Source organism: Pseudophryne corroboree, chromosome 4 (assembly GCF_028390025.1).
Source record: "Pseudophryne corroboree isolate aPseCor3 chromosome 4, aPseCor3.hap2, whole genome shotgun sequence".
Lineage (NCBI taxonomy): Eukaryota > Metazoa > Chordata > Amphibia > Anura > Myobatrachidae > Pseudophryne > Pseudophryne corroboree.
The window spans coordinates 584,621,740-584,639,887 of NC_086447.1; positions in this window are offsets into that span (position 1 = coordinate 584,621,740).

The following is an 18,148-nucleotide window of genomic DNA, read 5'->3' on the forward strand; positions in this document are numbered from 1 at the left end:
CATTATGTGACATGTATAGTAGGCTAATGATGTAGGCGGACACGTTTGGAAAAGGATTAGTGTGTGCGCTTAGGGGATCATAGAAAATTTGGGGGTTTTATATGGGACATATTCACTGCTTTCATGCTAATTTTGCTTAGGGGCGCTGGATAAAACAGCTGTCATTCCATAGAAAACCGCCATAATTCCGCATGATGTGACATGTATAGTAGGCTAATGATGTAGGCGGACGCATATGGAAAAGGATTAGTGTGTGCGCTTAGGGGATCATAGAAAAATCGGGGTTTTTATATGGAACATATGCAGTGCTTTCATGCTAATTTTGCTTAGGGGCGGTGGATAAAACACCTGTCATTCCATAACAAACCGCCATAATTCCGCATGATGTGACATGTATAGTAGGCTAATGATGTAGGCGGACGCATATGGAAAAGGATTAGTGTGTGCGCTTAGGGGATCATAGAAAAATTGGGGGTCTTATATGGGACATATGCACTGCTTTCATGCTTATTTTGCTTAGGGGCGGTGGATAAAACACCTGTCATTCCATAACAAACCGCCATAATTCCGCATTATGTGACATGTATAGTAGGCTAATGATGAAGGCGGATGCATATGGAAAAGGATTATTGTGTGCGCTTAGGGGATCATAGAAAAATCGGGGGTTTTATATGGGACATATGCACTGCTTTCATGCTAATTTTGCTTAGGGGCACTGGATAAAGCAGCTGTCATTCCATAGAAAACCGCCATAATTCCGCATTATGTGACATGTATAGTAGGCTAATGATGTAGGCGGACGCATATGGAAAAGGATTATTGTGTGCGCTTAGGGGATCATAGAAAAATCGGGGGTCTTATATGGGACATATGCACTGCTTTCATGCTAATTTTGCTTAGGGGCGGTGGATAAAACACCTGTCATTCCATAGCAAAGCGCCGTCATTCCACATTATGTGACATGTATAATAGGCTAATGATGTAGGCGGACACGTTTGGAAAAGGATTAGTGTGTGAGCTTAGGGGATCACAGAAAATGTGAGGGTTTTATATGGGACATATGCACTGCTTTCATGCTAATTTTGCTTAGGGGCGGTGGAGAAAACAGTTGTCATTCCATAGCAAACCGCTGTCATTACGCATGATGTGACATGTATAGTAGGCTAATGATGTAGGCGGACGCATATGGAAAAGGATTAGTGTGTGCGCTTAGGGGATCATAGAAAAATCGGGGGTCTTATATGGGACATATGCAGTGCTTTCATGCTAATTTTGCTTAGGGGCGCTGGATAAAGCAGCTGTCATTCCATAACAAACCGCCGTCATTACGCATGATGTGACATGTATAGTAGGCTACAGATGTAGGCGGACGCATATGGAAAAGGATTAGTGTGTGCGCTTAGGGGATCATAGAAAAATCGTGAGTCTTATATGGGACATATGCAGTGCTTTCATGCTAATTTTGCTTAGGGGCGGTGGAGAAAACAGCTGTCATTCCATAGAAAACCGCCATAATTCCGCATTATGTGACATGTATAGTAGGCTAATGATGTAGGCGGATGCATATGGAAAAGAATTATTGTGTGCGCTTAGGGGATCATAGAAAAATCGGGGGTTTTATATGGGACATATGCAGTGCTTTCATGCTAATTTTGCTTAGGGGCGCTGGATAAAGCAGCTGTCATTCCATAACAAACCGCCGTCATTACGCATGATGTGACATGTATAGTAGGCTAATGATGTAGGCGGACGCATATGGAAAAGGATTAGTGTGTGCGCTTAGGGGATCATAGAAAAATCGGGGGTCTTATATGGGACATATGCAGTGCTTTCATGCTAATTTTGCTTAGGGGCGGTGGAGAAAACAGCTGTCATTCCATAGAAAACCGCCATAATTCCGCATTATGTGACATGTATAGTAGGCTAATGATGTAGGCGGACGCATATGGAAAAGAATTATTGTGTGCGCTTAGGGGATCATAGAAAAATCGGGGGTTTATATGGGACATATGCACTGCTTTCATGCTAATTTTGCTTAGGGGCGGTGGAGAAAACAGCTGTCATTCCATAGCAAACCGCCGTCATTCCGCGTCATTCTGGATTTATAATATGTGACATCACCTTAGGATGAAGTGTGCTGAAGATATAGTTCATAAGTTTAAGATTTTTGGAAATATATATAAATATTCAATCTACTCCCATTATAGTCAATTGGCATTCCATTTATGCAGACCAGAGTGTCATTCCTTTTAGTATGTCCCTTCAAGTGGAACTAACTGGAAAATGACGACTGCATTTTACGGGTATGTTTTTACAACAATCCAGCTTGCCAAGTATTGTTCACACACACATTTGGAATCTCAATAACTAGCAAGAAAATATCAAGTTCAGAACTGCAATGACAATCTTCTCCCATTTGTAATATTTCTTTCCTGGAAATAACATGGAAAATATTTCAGCGGAAGAACACAGATCTCTCCCTGCACATCCTTGCTGTGGCTTACATTCATTCAGTGCAGGCAGCAATTCTGTCATCACTTCTGTTTCCTGGAAATACCTCAAAAGCAGTCTACACAGAAGTCATCAACAATTCTTACAGTGCGGGCTTGTCTTGCAGCCACATTTGTAAAACAAAATTGCTCCTTACTTGTGTTAAACTAAAAAATGTTTGTTGCGAATGGGTTTTTTTTATTAGCTTTCCAAACATTTGTAAAGTAAGTATAAACATGTATTTTTATTTATTCAAATGTACTGTATGTCTATAAAGCTAGAAGACTGCAAAACATCATTATTTTATTTTAAATAATATTTTCACCTACAACACACAGTTTCTAGATAAAGACTGTCAGTTGGGGATACCAGGTAGCTGCTAATTAGAATTAGTGATGAATTAATGATCAACATTATTTTAGCGTAATAAATTAATAACTAAAATACCTTATATTGAAAGTCTCTTAATTTCCTGATTTTCTAGGTGTGGTCATGCAGTCACTTTGTTTTTCCCTTATGACTAGAGGTTTCCTAAGTTTATTGCATGACATCATGTCAGAGCATGTATGCACTGTGGTATGCCAGTAACATCACTCGGTTTTGCCTCCTGTACAAATTCTCCTTTGGATAGATCATGTGACCTTGGTTTGATCTGCAGAAAATCACCTTTACCATTACTGATTGCACCATGTGTTTAAAACTTTAAACCTGTTGAAACAGAGTCTTTGGCAAGTGATTGACTTGCATTTTTCTTTGCTGACACTGAATCCTAAAATATGTACTATTAAAATGTCACTTGCTAGGGTCTTTCAAGAGCTGCAATAGGGAAATGTTGTTCAGCCAGGATGCTTTCAACGTAGTATGTCAGCATTTTAGACTTTTATTTCTGCAGGTTCTCTTTTTAATGTTAATTTCTAATGTACTATTAACATACAGAAGATGCAATGGGATTTCCTTACAATGGCTTTCCAGTTGTAAAAGACAATGAGGCCGAGGCACAGTTGGACGCACGCCAGTCTGCGGAAAGTATCTTGCATCTTGTCATTCTATACAGTACATGCACCAGAGTAGAGAGCACACAAGGACAGACAATGCAGAAAAGAACACACTTCCATCCCAAAGAGGTGTTCTGGTTTGTAACGGACTGTTCTCACATAAGCAAGGTTCAGTGAGGGTGTTTTGACACAAATGCAGCTATGCAGAAAACATGCCTATTGCCAGGAATATCTCTTATTTATTATAGTATTAACACTTATTTATGGAACGCACACAGATAGTACTTCATTAGGAATTGAACTGATGATCTCAGGACTGTGCGTGTGTGTGAGGCGGTAATGCCAACCACTACACCAACCATGCTGGCCATGTTAAGCTCATCTGTGCACTGATGATGTTGTCTAGTAGCAAACCAAATGTATACATACGGGTGGGGCATCGCAAGATGTCTACAACTGTATACAGGTAATTATTATACACATTTTCTCTGGCTGGGTCCACAGGATTATCCACAGGATAACATTGGGATATTGTCGAGCGACAGCGAAAATGGCACCAACACGGTCACGAGCTTTCTGGCCTCCCAGGATGCATTGGGGCCTCCACTATATAGTCCCGCCCACTGACTCAGTCAGATCAGTTTTTTGCTTGGTGCGGCAGGAAGCCGCATGGTCACAGGGCTGCTGTGAAAGCAGCCTCAAGTTTTCATTACTTTATTTTTATAGACTTACTGTTTTGGTTTGAGCGACTTCTCTTAACAGCGTCTTAAACGTGTATTAGAAAGAGTCGCTCCAACAACTCCCCACCGGGTCGCAACAACGCTTACCTTCGCGGTACAGTGCTGTCTCGACGGGCGTCTGTGTCGGATGTTCTAGCAGGTCCAGCAGACGTTACCAGGCTGTGGCCGGAGCATGGGGAGACAGTGAGTATATGGACTTCCTCTTACTAGAGGGGTCAGGACACAGCTACGCTGATTTGGTGGAGACTACAAACAGCGTGTTGATGCGCCGAACATCTCGAGTGTGACAGCGCTACGCTCCGGGGATCATAGGCGCCAGGACTAGGTGAGGCCGCGATCCTGGGAGTTTAAGTCAACAGGGGGTTTCAGACGCTCTCCTGGCCGTCCCTCCTCCGAGTTCATGGCCAGTTCCCGCGGGTCTCTCGTTTCATGAACTGAATGACCTCACTTCCGGCTCAGACGCTACCACGAGGGTACTCGGTCGCAGCTTAGACGCTGCGGTTGTGTACACTGGATATAAACCCGCCCAGACCGAGTCGCAGGCCTTTAGTGTCTGCATGCACGTGGAGTCGCTCAGCGTCCGTGTCCGTTGGTGAGCGTCCGTGTCCGTTATCAGTTACCAAGAGCGGCAGTGTACACCAGTAGCGTCTGAATCTACTCAGCGTCTTTCGAGCGTCTTTGCTTGGATATGGAAGTGTGGTGAGTCTCCCTGTATCCCGCTCCCTGGAGGCAGGGTATACAGTACTAAAAATTCCTTCTACTTCTTAGTGTGCACTGTTAATTTTTAGTACCTATTGCATATGAGACCTGTATATTACTGTGTTTTCTGCATGTTATGTTGAAAAAGAACCAGTTAAACAGAAGTACAATTTTCCTACTTATGTATAAGTTATTATGGAGGTTGTATTCTCATATGACAATGTCTAATGCTTTAACATGTGACTGACTGCTAGTATGTGTGCTGACTTTTCTGTGTAATGTCAGTCCTGTTCTGACCCTCAAATCAGGTGCACTGTGGTCAGATTGATTTCACCTCTATATACTGATTATAGGGTGTGGTTCAGTCACAAAATTGTGTAGTCAATATCAGAAAAAATGTCTGTGAGCGGCAAAAGTGATGAGGAGAATTTGTCAAGCACTCCTACAGCCCTAACATGCTTATCTTGTAAGTCAGGGGTAATTGATATGATTCAATTGGTCACTTATGAGGGTTTGTGTGCAAACTGTTTCGCTTTTCAGCGAAGTAAAAAACAGGAGTTAGTTCAACCTCCAGTAGAGCCACCATGGAATATGTTCGCAAAGACTCTGTCTTCAATAGCGGACAGGTTAGCTCCAGTAGCACCACCTCAAGGGTTAGGTTACACTATGAACCCATACATGCAGCTCCCTTCCTATGGTTTGGTTCCAGTAGCCTCTACAAGCAACCAAGGGGTAGGTAAGACTAAGACAGATACGTCTGTATGGCAGACTACACAAGAGGATACATCGGATGATGATGCGGAAACAATAGATTCAACTCCGTATGATGATCAGTCGCAGAGCTTTAGTTCAGATGATGTAGCTGAACTCATTAATGCAGTAAAGGCTGTGCTTTCTCTGGAAGAACCAGCCAAGACAGCGTTAAAAGCAAAAGCACCTGTATTCAAACGAACAAAGTCAGTGAAAGCTGAATTTCCAGCGTCAGAGGAGTTGACGGAAATGATGGATGAGTCTTGGGCAGCGCCCGGTAAAAAGTATAAGATTCCTAGGAGATGGGATTCTTATTATCCATTTCCTGCTGGAGATTGTTCGAAGAGAGAAGTTCCTCCAAAAGTAGATGCACATGTTCTGCGACTCGTGCACAAATCTGCTTTGCCACTGTCATCTACCTCTTTGAATGATGTCACAGACAGGAGGGTAGAGAGCCTATTGAAAAATATTTTTTCTCTTGTGGGTGCAGTGGTAAGACCTGCTATGGCTTCGGCCTGGGTAGCAAAGGCAATGGGCGAATGGATAGAGGAACTAGAGAATGACATCCCCTCTCCTACTAGGGAGCAAGAGGATCGTCTTTGCCGTTTAAGACAATCTGCCCAGTATTTAGAAGAAGCAGCCATTGATGTAGGCACTGTTGCTTCTAAAGCTTCAGCCCTGGCAGTAGTCGCTCGCAGAGCAGTCTGGCTACGGACCTGGAAGGCAGATGCGGAGTCCAAGAAGGAATTGGAAGCATTGCCTTTCGTGGGTAATATATTATTTGGAAAACCTTTATCGGATATCCTAGAGTCAGAGGCTGAATCGAAGAAGGTCAGATTTCCGGCTACCTACAACCCTAAGTCCAAGGGTTTAAAATTTCGCTCATTTCGCTGGCAAAGCAAAGCGAAAGGTAAAGAGGAGCCTAAACAACCCCAGTTTAAATCCAGGGGTAGGAAGCAGTGGGCTAGCAAAAAGCCAGCTTCCAAACCTGAACAAAAGCCCTCAGCCTGAAGAGACGGGCCTCCGCCTGGAGGATTCCAGGGTTGGGGGCCGACTCCTGCAATTTGCACCCACATGGCAACAGTCAACAACAGATGCCTGGGTGCAGAAGGTAGTATCTCAGGGGTATGGGTTCCCATTCAGGAGGCAGCCTCTTCAAAGATTTTTTTGCACCAGCCCGTCTCGTATAGAGTCGAAGGCCAATGCCCTGCAAGATGCAGTCCAAAAATTACTGCAGTCAGGTGTGATTGTCCCAGTACCTCCATCACAAAAGGGACAGGGGTATTACTCCAATCTGTTTCTAATCCAGAAACCAAATGGGTCATATCGACCAATTCTAAATCTGAAGATGTTGAACAATTACATATGGATCCCGAAGTTCCACATGGAGACGTTACGCTCCATAATGTTGGCTATGGAACCGGGAGACTATATGGTATCTCTGGATGTGCGGGATGCTTACCTACATGTGCCTATAGCACTATCACATCAGTGTTACCTCAGGTTTGCCATCCTCAATGAACACTTCCAGTTCCAAGCTCTGCCCTTCGGGCTAGCTACAGCACCCAGGGTGTTTACCAGGATCATGGTGGTTATGGCAGCTTATCTGCGCAAACAAGGGATAAGGATATTCCCATACCTAGACGACCTATTAATCTTAGCACAGTCGCAAGATTTACTGTTGAGCCATCTCCAACAGACGATAGTTTGTTTACAGAGACACGGGTGGCTCATAAATTGGGAGAAGTCGTCCCTGAATCCATCACAGCGGATGGTTCATTTGGGAGCCATATTGGATTCAGACCTACAGAGAGTTCTCTTACCAGAGAAGAAAATAGTCAAGGTGCAGGTCATGGCTCAGGAAGCGTTGCAAGCCCAGACAATGTCAGTCCATGCAGCAATGCGACTGTTGGGTCTGATGGTATCAACGTTCGACATGGTGGAATATGCGCAATTCCACTCCAGACCATTGCAGCATCTCATTTTGACAAAATGGAACGGAAATCATCAAACAATAAAGAAGCAGATGATAAAGATTCCAGTAAATGTAAAAAGGTCTCTAGCATGGTGGCTACAGACAGACCATTTAAACAAGGGGAGACCCTTTTGGATAAAAGAGTGGCAAGTCCTGACGACAGATGCCAGCCTGCAAGGTTGTGGGGCGGTACTCGGAAGCCTATGGTTCCAGGGAAAATGGATCGCAAGGGAAAGTCGCCTGCCGATAAATCTGTTAGAAATAAGAGCCATTTACTTGGCCCTAGTTCAGGCAAAGGACAATCTACAAGGAAGACCAGTCCAGATCCGCTCAGACAATGCGACGGCAGTAGCATACCTAAATCATCAAGGAGGGACTCACAGCAAGAGTCTGATGGAGGAAGTAACTCCCATTCTAAAGTGGGCAGAACTCCATCTCCCAGCATTGTCAGCAGTATTTGTCCCGGGTGTACTAAATTGGGAAGCAGATTTTCTCAGTCGGCACACCATTCAGGAAACCGAATGGGCACTACACCCAGAAGTGTTTCAGACACTGGTGAACAGATGGGGTCTACCGGAGATAGACCTTATGGCGTCTCGTCTAAACAACAAAGTTCCGAGGTACGGATCAAGAACAAGGGACCCAGGAGCAGTCCTGGTAGACGCACTGTCAGTAGAATGGAGGTTTCAGCTGGCATATCTGTTCCCTCCAATATCTCTGTTACCCAGAGTAGTGAGAAAGATAAAACAGGCAAAAGGAGCAATCATTCTAATAGCTCCAGCTTGGCCAAGAAGGCATTGGTACACAGATCTGTGGAGAATGTCCGTGGAAGCACCGATACTGCTCCCTCAACGTCCAGATCTGTTAATGCAGGGTCCTTGTTGTCACAGTCATCTGGATCGCCTGTCTTTGACGGCGTGGCTGTTGAAACCTCTATCTTAGAGGCTAAAGGATTTTCAAAGCAAGTAATCCAAACCATGCTTAGAGCAAGAAAGCCTTCTTCGGCCCGTGTATATCATAGAATATGGCAAGCCTATATTCATTGGTGTTCTGGAAAAAATTACAATCCAAGAGCCTTTAAAGTAGCTAGAATTTTGGATTTTCTGCAGGCAGGATTGGATATGGGGTTGAAGGTTGCTTCCTTGAGGGTGCAAGTCTCAGCGTTTACTGTATGGTTTCAGCAGAAGATTGCTGACCTACAGGATGTACGTACGTTTTTCCAAGGAGTAGTACATATTCAACCTCCATTTGTTCCTCCTGCAGCTCCCTGGGATTTGAATTTAGTTCTTAAATTTCTCCAGGGTCCTTTGTTTGAACCACTTGAGAGAGCGGATCTTAAGTGGTTAACGATTAAAGGGAGTAATTCCAAGTTGATCGCAGCAGGACATTTTTTAGCAGTTGGGCAAAACCATGTGCACTGCAGGAGGGGCAGATATAAAATGTGCAGAGAGAGTTAGATTTGGGTGGGGTGTATTCAAACTGAAATCTAAATAGCAGTGTAAAAATTAAGCAGCCAGTATTTACCCTGCACAGAAACAAAATAACCTACCCAAATCTAACTCTCTCTGCAAATGTTATATCTGCCCCCCTGCAGTGCACATGGTTTTGCCCAATTGCTAACAAACTTGCTGCTGCGATCAACTCAGAATTACCCCCAAAGTTCTTTTTTTACTGGCAATGGCGTCAGCCAGAAGAGTGTCAGATTTAGGAACATTATCATGTAAGTCTCCTTTCCTAAGTTTTTTTCCAGACAGAGCAGTTCTCAGAACGAGATCTAGTTATCTTCCAAAGGTGGTGTCAAAGTTTCACCTGAATGAAGAGATTGTAGTCCCAGCTTTTCAGGTATCGGGACTATCTGCGGGAGAAGCGTCACTGGACGTGGTCCGGTCTTTAAAAATCTATATAGATCGTACTAGTGCCATCAGGAAAACAGATTCCCTCTTCATCCTCTACGGATTCCATAGGAGAGGTTGGCCTGCTAGTAAACAGACGCTGGCGAGATGGCTCCGAGTGGTAATATCTGAAGCTTATTCTCATGCAGATCTCCCTATTCCGGCTAATATCTCTGCACACTCTACACGTAAGATAGGTCCTTCTTGGGCAGCACAACAGGGTGCATCAGCAGAACAGATATGTAAGGCAGCCACATGGTCTTCCATAAACACATTCATCAGACATTATGCCTTGGATACTTTTGCCTCTCATGACGCAGACTTCGGGCGAAAGGTCCTCCTGTGCAATCAGGAGCGTCCCCACCACTAAAATGGCTTTGGGAATCCCAATGTTATCCTGTGGATAATCCTGTGGACCCAGCCAGAGAAATAAACGTTATGGTAAGAACTTACCGTTGATAACGTGATTTCTCTTATGTCCACAGGTATCCACAGGGATCCCACCCGGACGCATCTGATTTGAGGATCTAGACAAACACTAAAAACCTCTTCCTTCTTGTATGGAAGGGTGTGCATGTGTGTTCTTATCGCCTGTACAGGTCTCTACCTAATGTTCCTGCCTATAATCGCTGTGGAAAGAACTGATCTGACTGAGTCGGTGGGCGGGACTATATAGTGGAGGCCCCAATGCATCCTGGGAGGCCAGAAAGCTAGTGACCGTGTTGGTGCCATTTTCGCTGTCGCTCGACAATATCCCAATGTTATCCTGTGGATACCTGTGGACATAAGAGAAATCACGTTATCAACGGTAAGTTCTTACCATAACGTTTATTTTCTGTTCATGTTACTTCGTGAGCACCATATGCCTCAATTTGCTCAAATGTTGCAGCAGGTACAATATCTGTAATTATGGAAAAAATAAATAATGTAAAAGATTTCATAACAGTTTAGTTTCATAACAGTAAAAGTTTGTGACATATTCCCAGATGTATGAAGCAAGAACAGTTATATCTTTCCTTCAAGGATGCTGAGAGGGGATGGGAGCAGGTACTTCTAACCCATGCCCGGGCTTATTGGAGGCACCGGGTGGGCGACATATTGTCCTACATTGCAGCACTGTGTGACCTCCAGCGCCCTCTGTACAGCCACTGGCGCCCCCTGTGGAAAACTATTTCTACATTGAGTTTTAGGGGGCATAGCCATGCCATCCTTAGGTCATACAGTACTTGCCTACATTTGACTTCTCCTCTCCGGGAGAAGCCCAGAGAAGAATAGTAGGTGGGCATTGATGAGGGCGGACTCGATAATGTTCAGATCAGGGCTCTGTGGGGGCCATATCTTCACTGTATTTCTCAGCGTTGAGGACACCATTAATCCTGACCAAATCCGCAACTCCATATACTGAAATGCAGCTCCAAACTTGCAAGGAACATCCACCATGCTTCACTGTTCCCTTCAGGCACTCATTATTGTACTGGTCTCCAGCCCTTCGGTGAACAAACTGCCTTCTGTTACAGACAAATATTTAACATTTTGACTCATCAGTCCAGAGCATCTGCTGCCATTTTCCTGCACCCCAGTCAGGGCCGTTTCTAGACAATTTGGTTCGCAGTGTGAACTGTCGAAGTCAAAAATATTACATACACAGCACATGTAAACACCACACTGATGAGTCGCTGTGCGTGCGAATACACGCAGCATGCACAGGATATATGGTAGCATACGGATTCACACAGACAAGCCACAAGGATATATTCAACACATATTTCATACCACACATAAATTAAACATGTCAAGCACTAGACATTATAAGGTTTTAAATTATATAATGGAGTATAACATCATGTATGTGTATTGTTGGAGTGGAGCAAGATGGACATGTCGTGCTTGTTGTCAAAATGATCGGAGAAATGTGTGAATTTATTTGATACCGGTGGTTAGATTGTAGCACATTGCAATGAGTAGTTATGATTGAATGTAGGAATATGAAGCCACAATTGGAATGCCAACAAAGAACTTCCTGGAAGACAGCATGCGTGCAGAAAGGCTCCAGTGGCTAACCCCTGTAATTACACCATCAAATTGGACGTTGCTTGCATATGAACTGACCAATGACACATCATGAATGAGAAAGTTCCCTCCCCTGGACCAATAACAGAAGACATGTACTCCCCAACATACATAGTGTATAGCTGATCCCAGAGACAAGAAGTTCTGTTTGCTGTGAGATGGAGCGTAGTGAGCATGGGACAGGGTGATGTATTGCTGGCTGTAATGGATTCGTTTGTATCTATCTGCTTCCTGTGTAATTGTAACATTATAACTGAATGATATATACTGTACATGTGATATATTGTTTACATATCCTTTTAATATCAAATATATATATATATATATATATATATATATATATATATAAATGAGCGTTGGACCTCAGCCGAAATGTGTGCGTGTACTTGTTTTCTCTTAAGGGATGTAGTGTTTGCGACGTACAGCGCACTTTCATCGTATATGGTAATAAGATGCGCCTTGCCTCCGCAACATATATTAGCGCTGGCATTTTAAATATTTATTAGAAATATATCTGACTCTTACAGAACAGTAAAAAAATGCACACACCCCCATAGACATTAAAAATGTGCCCCCCCCCCCCCATAGACATAAAAAAAAACTATTTTGCGGGTGCTCCCGACGAGGGTGTGTGGCATCGCTAAAATGTTCGTGGTCTCACTAAAAATGGGTGAGGCCTCGCAGGAAAAGACTACCTTACACCCCTGTTTTTGACCCTGCAACAACAGACCTCGGCCACCACAGGAAAAAAAAAATCCACCATATTAAGCACCACACAGCAATGCCCGTTGCACCCACCATATATTATGCCACACACCGCAATGCCCGTGATACATTATGCCCTACAGTAAAGCTTCTAATTACTTTTAAATTACCTGCTCGTTGCCAGGGGATTCATGCGCTGGGTGTCATGTGCTGGGTGTCATGCTCATTGCCAGGGGTTTTATGCTCTGGAATCCATACTTATTGCCAAGGGTAATGCTTGTTTCCAGGGATTTCATGCTCTGGGATGCATGCTCGTTGCCAAAGGTAATGCTCGTTGCTAAGAGTTCCATGCTCTGGGATCCATGCTTGTTGCGAAAGGTAATGCCTGTTGCAAGTAGTGTATACTTGCGCCTGCCAGCACTACTATGCTGCTGCTCCTGGTCCCCCTCCTCCCTAGTAATGTAAAGATCAAACAGTATACGCGCTGATGGGTGCAAGCCCGCCAGCACTACTATGCTGCTGCTTCTGGTCCCCCTCCTCCCTCTTCCTGAGTTCTCCACTCGGGGAGGTTGGAGTTTCGCGAAATGATGCGGTTGCGTCATGACGTCACAACACAACCACGTCATTCCACGATACTCCGCCCCCCCCTGAGTGCCATAGCGGGCGCACAGTGTGATCGCACGGCTTGCCCGCTGCTAGAAATGGCACTGACCCAAGTTCCTATGTTTTCGTGTATAGTGGAGTTTAAACAAGACCAAGCAAGCAGGGGATTTGGTGAGGATTAATGGTGTCCTCAATGCTGAGAAATACCTGTAACTAGTGACCCTGTGTGCCCCTTATATAACGTGTAACCCTATGTGCCACCATGTAACTAGTGACCATTTGTGCCCCCATGTAACTAGTGACCCTGTGTGCACCCATGTAATTAGTGCCCCTGTGTGCCCCTACATGTAACAAATGACCCTATGTGCCCCCATGTAATTAGTGCCCCTGTGTGCCCCTACATGTAACTAATGACCCTGTGTGCCCCCATGTAATTAGTGACCCTGTGTGCCCCTACATGTAACTAATGACCCTGTGTGCCCCCATGTAATTAGTGCCCCTGTGTGCCCCTACATGTAACTAATGACCCTGTGTGCCCCCATGTAATTAGTGACCCTGTGTGCCACTACATGTAACTAATGACCCTGTGTGCCCCTACATGTAACTAATGACCCTGTGTGCCCCCATGTAATTAGTGACCCTGTGTGCCACTACATGTAACTAATGACCCTGTGTGCCCCTACATGTAATTAGTGCCCCTGTGTGCCCCTAAATGTAACTAATGACCCTGTGTGCCCCCATGTAATTAGTGACCATGTGTGCCCCTACATGTAACTAATGACCCTGTGTGCCCCCATGTAATTAGTGCCCCTGTGTGCCCCTACATGTAACTAATGACCCTGTGTGCCCCCATGTAATTAGTGACCCTGTGTGCCCCTACATGTAACAAATGACCCTGTGTGCCCCATGTAATTAGTGACCCTGTGTGCCCCTACATGTAACAAATGACCCTGTGTGCCCCATGTAATTAGTGACCCTGTGTGCCACTACATGTAACTAATGACCCTGTGTGCCACTACATGTAACTAATGACCCTGTGTGCCCCTACATGTAACTAATGACCCTGTGTGCCCTATACTGCCCAACACCCTGCTCTGCTTACACTTTCTCCCCTATCCTGCTCGCATACGCCGCCTCTACGTATCCTCGCACTCTCCGGCCAGGTCATAGAGGCTACGCAGTGTTTAGTATGGAGGGTCAGGGAGATAGCAGAGAGGTATGGTAGTGTTTGTTATGGAAGAGTCAGGAGGGTAGTGCAGAGAGATAGTGGTGAGTATGCAGGGATCAGGGGGGCAGTGCAGAGAGACAGTGTTTGGTAAGGAGGGGTCAGGGGAATAGTGTAAAGAGACAGTGTTTGGTAAGGAGAGGTCAGGGGGATAGTGAAGTTAAGTATGGAGGGGTCAGGGAGGTAGTGGTGATCATTGTAGAGAGAGGAGAAGTGCAGGGAGAGAGTAGTGAGCCACCCAGTAACCCTTGCAATAAGACCTCTACACATATACTAACATTCTCTCAGGTCTAACCTTGATGCGGATTTTGCCTTCCATATGCCTCTTATCTTGCCTCAGGCTAATCTTTGGCTCTGCCTTTTCCTCCTCCAGCCTAATGTCCTCACCAGCTAGACCAGCAGAGCCATAACTGGACATTTTAATGACCTGTGCGGAAGAGACCACAGGTATCCCCCATGAACTTTTTTATTTGACATATTCTCTGCTCCATATACCCATATGTTTTTCTGTTGATTTTGTGTGATATTTCTCTCTTCCACCCTTTCCTCATATGTATTCTCTACTCTACCCATTTTATTATATATTATTGTAAAACTGCTAACAATCACCCCTACCAATCACTGATATCGTCACCATACTTATCACTTCTTTCTCACATCATGCCACACTATCATGCCCCCCCCCCCATATTATACCACACTGCAGTGCCCACACATTTTACTACACTGTTCTACCCACACATTATATAGGAGCTGAGTCTCGGTGGCAGCCCTCACCGGTATACACCATTGCTACACAGGCCTAGATTACTAGAACAGATTCCTAACACTCAGTATTGACTTTTCAAAAATCATACAAAATCTTGAGGACCCATGTAATTTCAGAACTAGGAAAATAGGGCTACACCAGTTGCTAGATGACTCCTCAATTACCCCTACTTTTAACTGTTCTAATGTGATCAACTCTACCAACTGGGCAGAGGTATGCTGTTCAGGTAGCAGACACTTAACTGCGAGGTTGGCCAATTTCTGAACTAGAACCCAAGGTCTGAAGCAAGATCATATGGTATAGATCAGTACCTCCACTGTACTTTTGGGAACTACTGGAGCTGTTGCCACTGCTTCAACAGCGATTCTCCGCTGGGATTTTCCATAGAGAGATGTCTCTTTCATCCCAAAAAGCATGCTGCTGTTTCTGCAAAAAGTTTTTAAAAAAACGTTGCATCATAGCCTCCATGGCAGTTTGTTTAGAGCCCTTGGAACAGGACCCACCTGATCCTACTTTGACACCAAACTTTAAGCGGATAGATTCAGAAAACCACTTGAGACTGAAGTGCTTAAAGCGCTTAGGCTTTTATTCCATAGAAAAATTTAATATATATAAAGAGAGCGCTTAACAATTGGAACATTTATTATATATTCACAGTATAAAAACTGAAACATTAAAGTTGCAACATTATAGCTAAAAAAGCACCCTTGTTATTATACCAGTGTTACCAGCTGATTACATAAAATCCATAAAAATGTATCTTAAGATACAATTTTTTGTAAGCTGCTACCAAGATTAGCTTGATCCACCAATTAATTTACAGGACAGCGCCGTGGTCAACCTCTTGTTAGACCTTGTGCTGTTTATACTGACAAGCTCACAGTGTCTCTTAGATAAGAGTGAGATAATGTCCACAGTCCTCTAGACTCTATCCATATAAGAAGCAGTTGCACACACAGGTTGCACATAACTTGTACTCCGGTAATAAACAACAAGTATCCGGATAGTGACTACCTGGTCCAAGTGCAGTGCAGAGTCCGTTTCATTGAGGAGAGTGGTATTGCATATAGGATGTCAGTCAGGCAGCGGCACAGTGCAGCATCGGTATTGTAGAGGGAGAGCGTTGTCCGGTGGTAGGCAGCGTTTACAAAGGCAAACTGGTACAAAGGCAGGGTGTACAAGTTTGCCTTTGGAAACAGACTCTGCACTGCACTTGGACCAGGTAGTCCAAGATAGAGCTTTTTGGTTTAAATGAGAATCGTTATGGTTGGAGAAAGGATAACACTGCATTCCAACATAAACACCTCATACCATCTGTGAAACACGGTGGTGGTGGTGGTGGTGTTATCATGGTTTGGGCCTGTTTTGCTGCATCTGGACCAGGACAATTTGCCATCATTGAAGGGACAATTAATTCTGAATTAAAGAATGGTTAAAGAAGAATAAATGTAAAGTTTTGGAATGACCAAGTCAAAGTCCTGACCTTAATACAATCGAAATGTTGTGAAAAGACCTGTAGTGAGCCGTTCATGGGCAGAAACCCACCAACATAACAGAGTTGAAGCTGTTTGTACGGAGGAATGGGGTAAAATTCCTCCAAGACAATGTTCAGGACTAATCAACAGTTACGTTTACATGCAAATATTGCTGCGCAGATATGTGATACTGGATCATGTTCTTCAATAAATAAAAAGAAAAAAGTCTAATTTTTTAAATTTGTTTGATTTGGTTCTCTTTATCTACTTTTAGGACTTGTGTGAAAATCTGAGGTAGTTTTAGGCTAAATTTCAGCAGAAATATAGAAAATTCTGAAGGGTTCACAAACTTTCAAGCACCACTGTAGGAGCAGCAAAAAGAATCATCAAACAGGGGCTCTTTATGTATAGACAGGGTAAAAGGCATGCTGCTTTCAACATGGAGGAGGAGAAAGAAGGAAGACAATCTTCTGTAACTGTATGGATTAACACACCCCCTGGCTGCCTTCTTTTTTTTAAATTAATTTATGAACAGCTGAACACAGACACCTGCAAGTATAATAATCACAGTTGAGAACAATGGTTGCAATATCAAAATGACTTACTTCCAGCCACTTACCCGATGGTGTGCTTCTAATGTAGCAAGGGCCAGTGTGCTAGCACTGCCACTGGCCCTGCTACTGTGTGCCCTATCGATTGTCCGGGAAGAGTCGGGATCCGGATCACCGCCGCCGCTCCACGTGGGCAATAGCGGCGGGCGGATACAGGCTTAGCCAATCCCAGCACCGCAGTTTTTCATTTGGCTCTCACTGCGATCCAATCACGGCTCACTGGCTGGCGGCCAATCAGTAGTGGTGGTGGCGATCCAAGCCCGGGTCGCCACATCATAGCCCCGCCCCCTGGAGCTGGCTGTTATTAGCCAGCGCCGGGCGCGAAGCCTCGGTTCGACGGCCGGGAATGAAAAGAGAAGAGCTCCTGAAGAGAGAAGACAGAAGATGCTAGAGTAGGCGCCGGAAGTCCCGGCGGGTGGTGGCCATCGTAGAAGAGCTTAAACAGGCCGCTGCCTGCTGGGTGAAGTACAGAGAGCCAACGCCTGTCGGTGAAGACGTCAGAAGCTCTGGGACAGCAGTGTGCGACAGAAAAGAGCTTTCACAGGCCACCGCTGCCCAGGTGAAGACTAGGTCCAGCCACCGCCCTTAGGACAGGTAAGTCCAACCAGCCCCTCCCTAGATCACCGCGGAGCAATACGGGCACTAGGCCCGCGGTCACCTCAGGCGCTTGGCCCGCGGAGCAATACAGGCACTAGGCCTGTGGTCACCTCAGGCCTAGGCCTGCAGGCAATACAGGCACTAGGCCCGCAGAGCAATACGGGCGCTAGGCCCAATAGGATGTTGTGTTAGGTGTTAGGCCACCAGGGTTAGGATTGGCTCCCAACAGCAACAGAAGCCGGGGCAAGAAGGGCAACAGACCCACGTTACTATGTAGGGTTAGGTAGGTGGGTAACAGACCCAAAAACAAGTCCCCCAGATAAGCAACAATAGACCGAGGCACCGTGGGCAGGGGAGCCCAAAGCTATTGTGTGTTCGACAGGGTTGAGGAAGGCAAGGGCACAAGGCCCTGCACCCTCACAAGGTGATATTATCCGCAGGTTTAGTAAGTCGGCGCTAGGCCGCAGATGTGGTCAGTCGGCGCTAGGCTGTGGCATCTGACGATCTGGCGCTAGACTGCAGGTTGGAAGAGGCAGCGTTACACCACAGGCG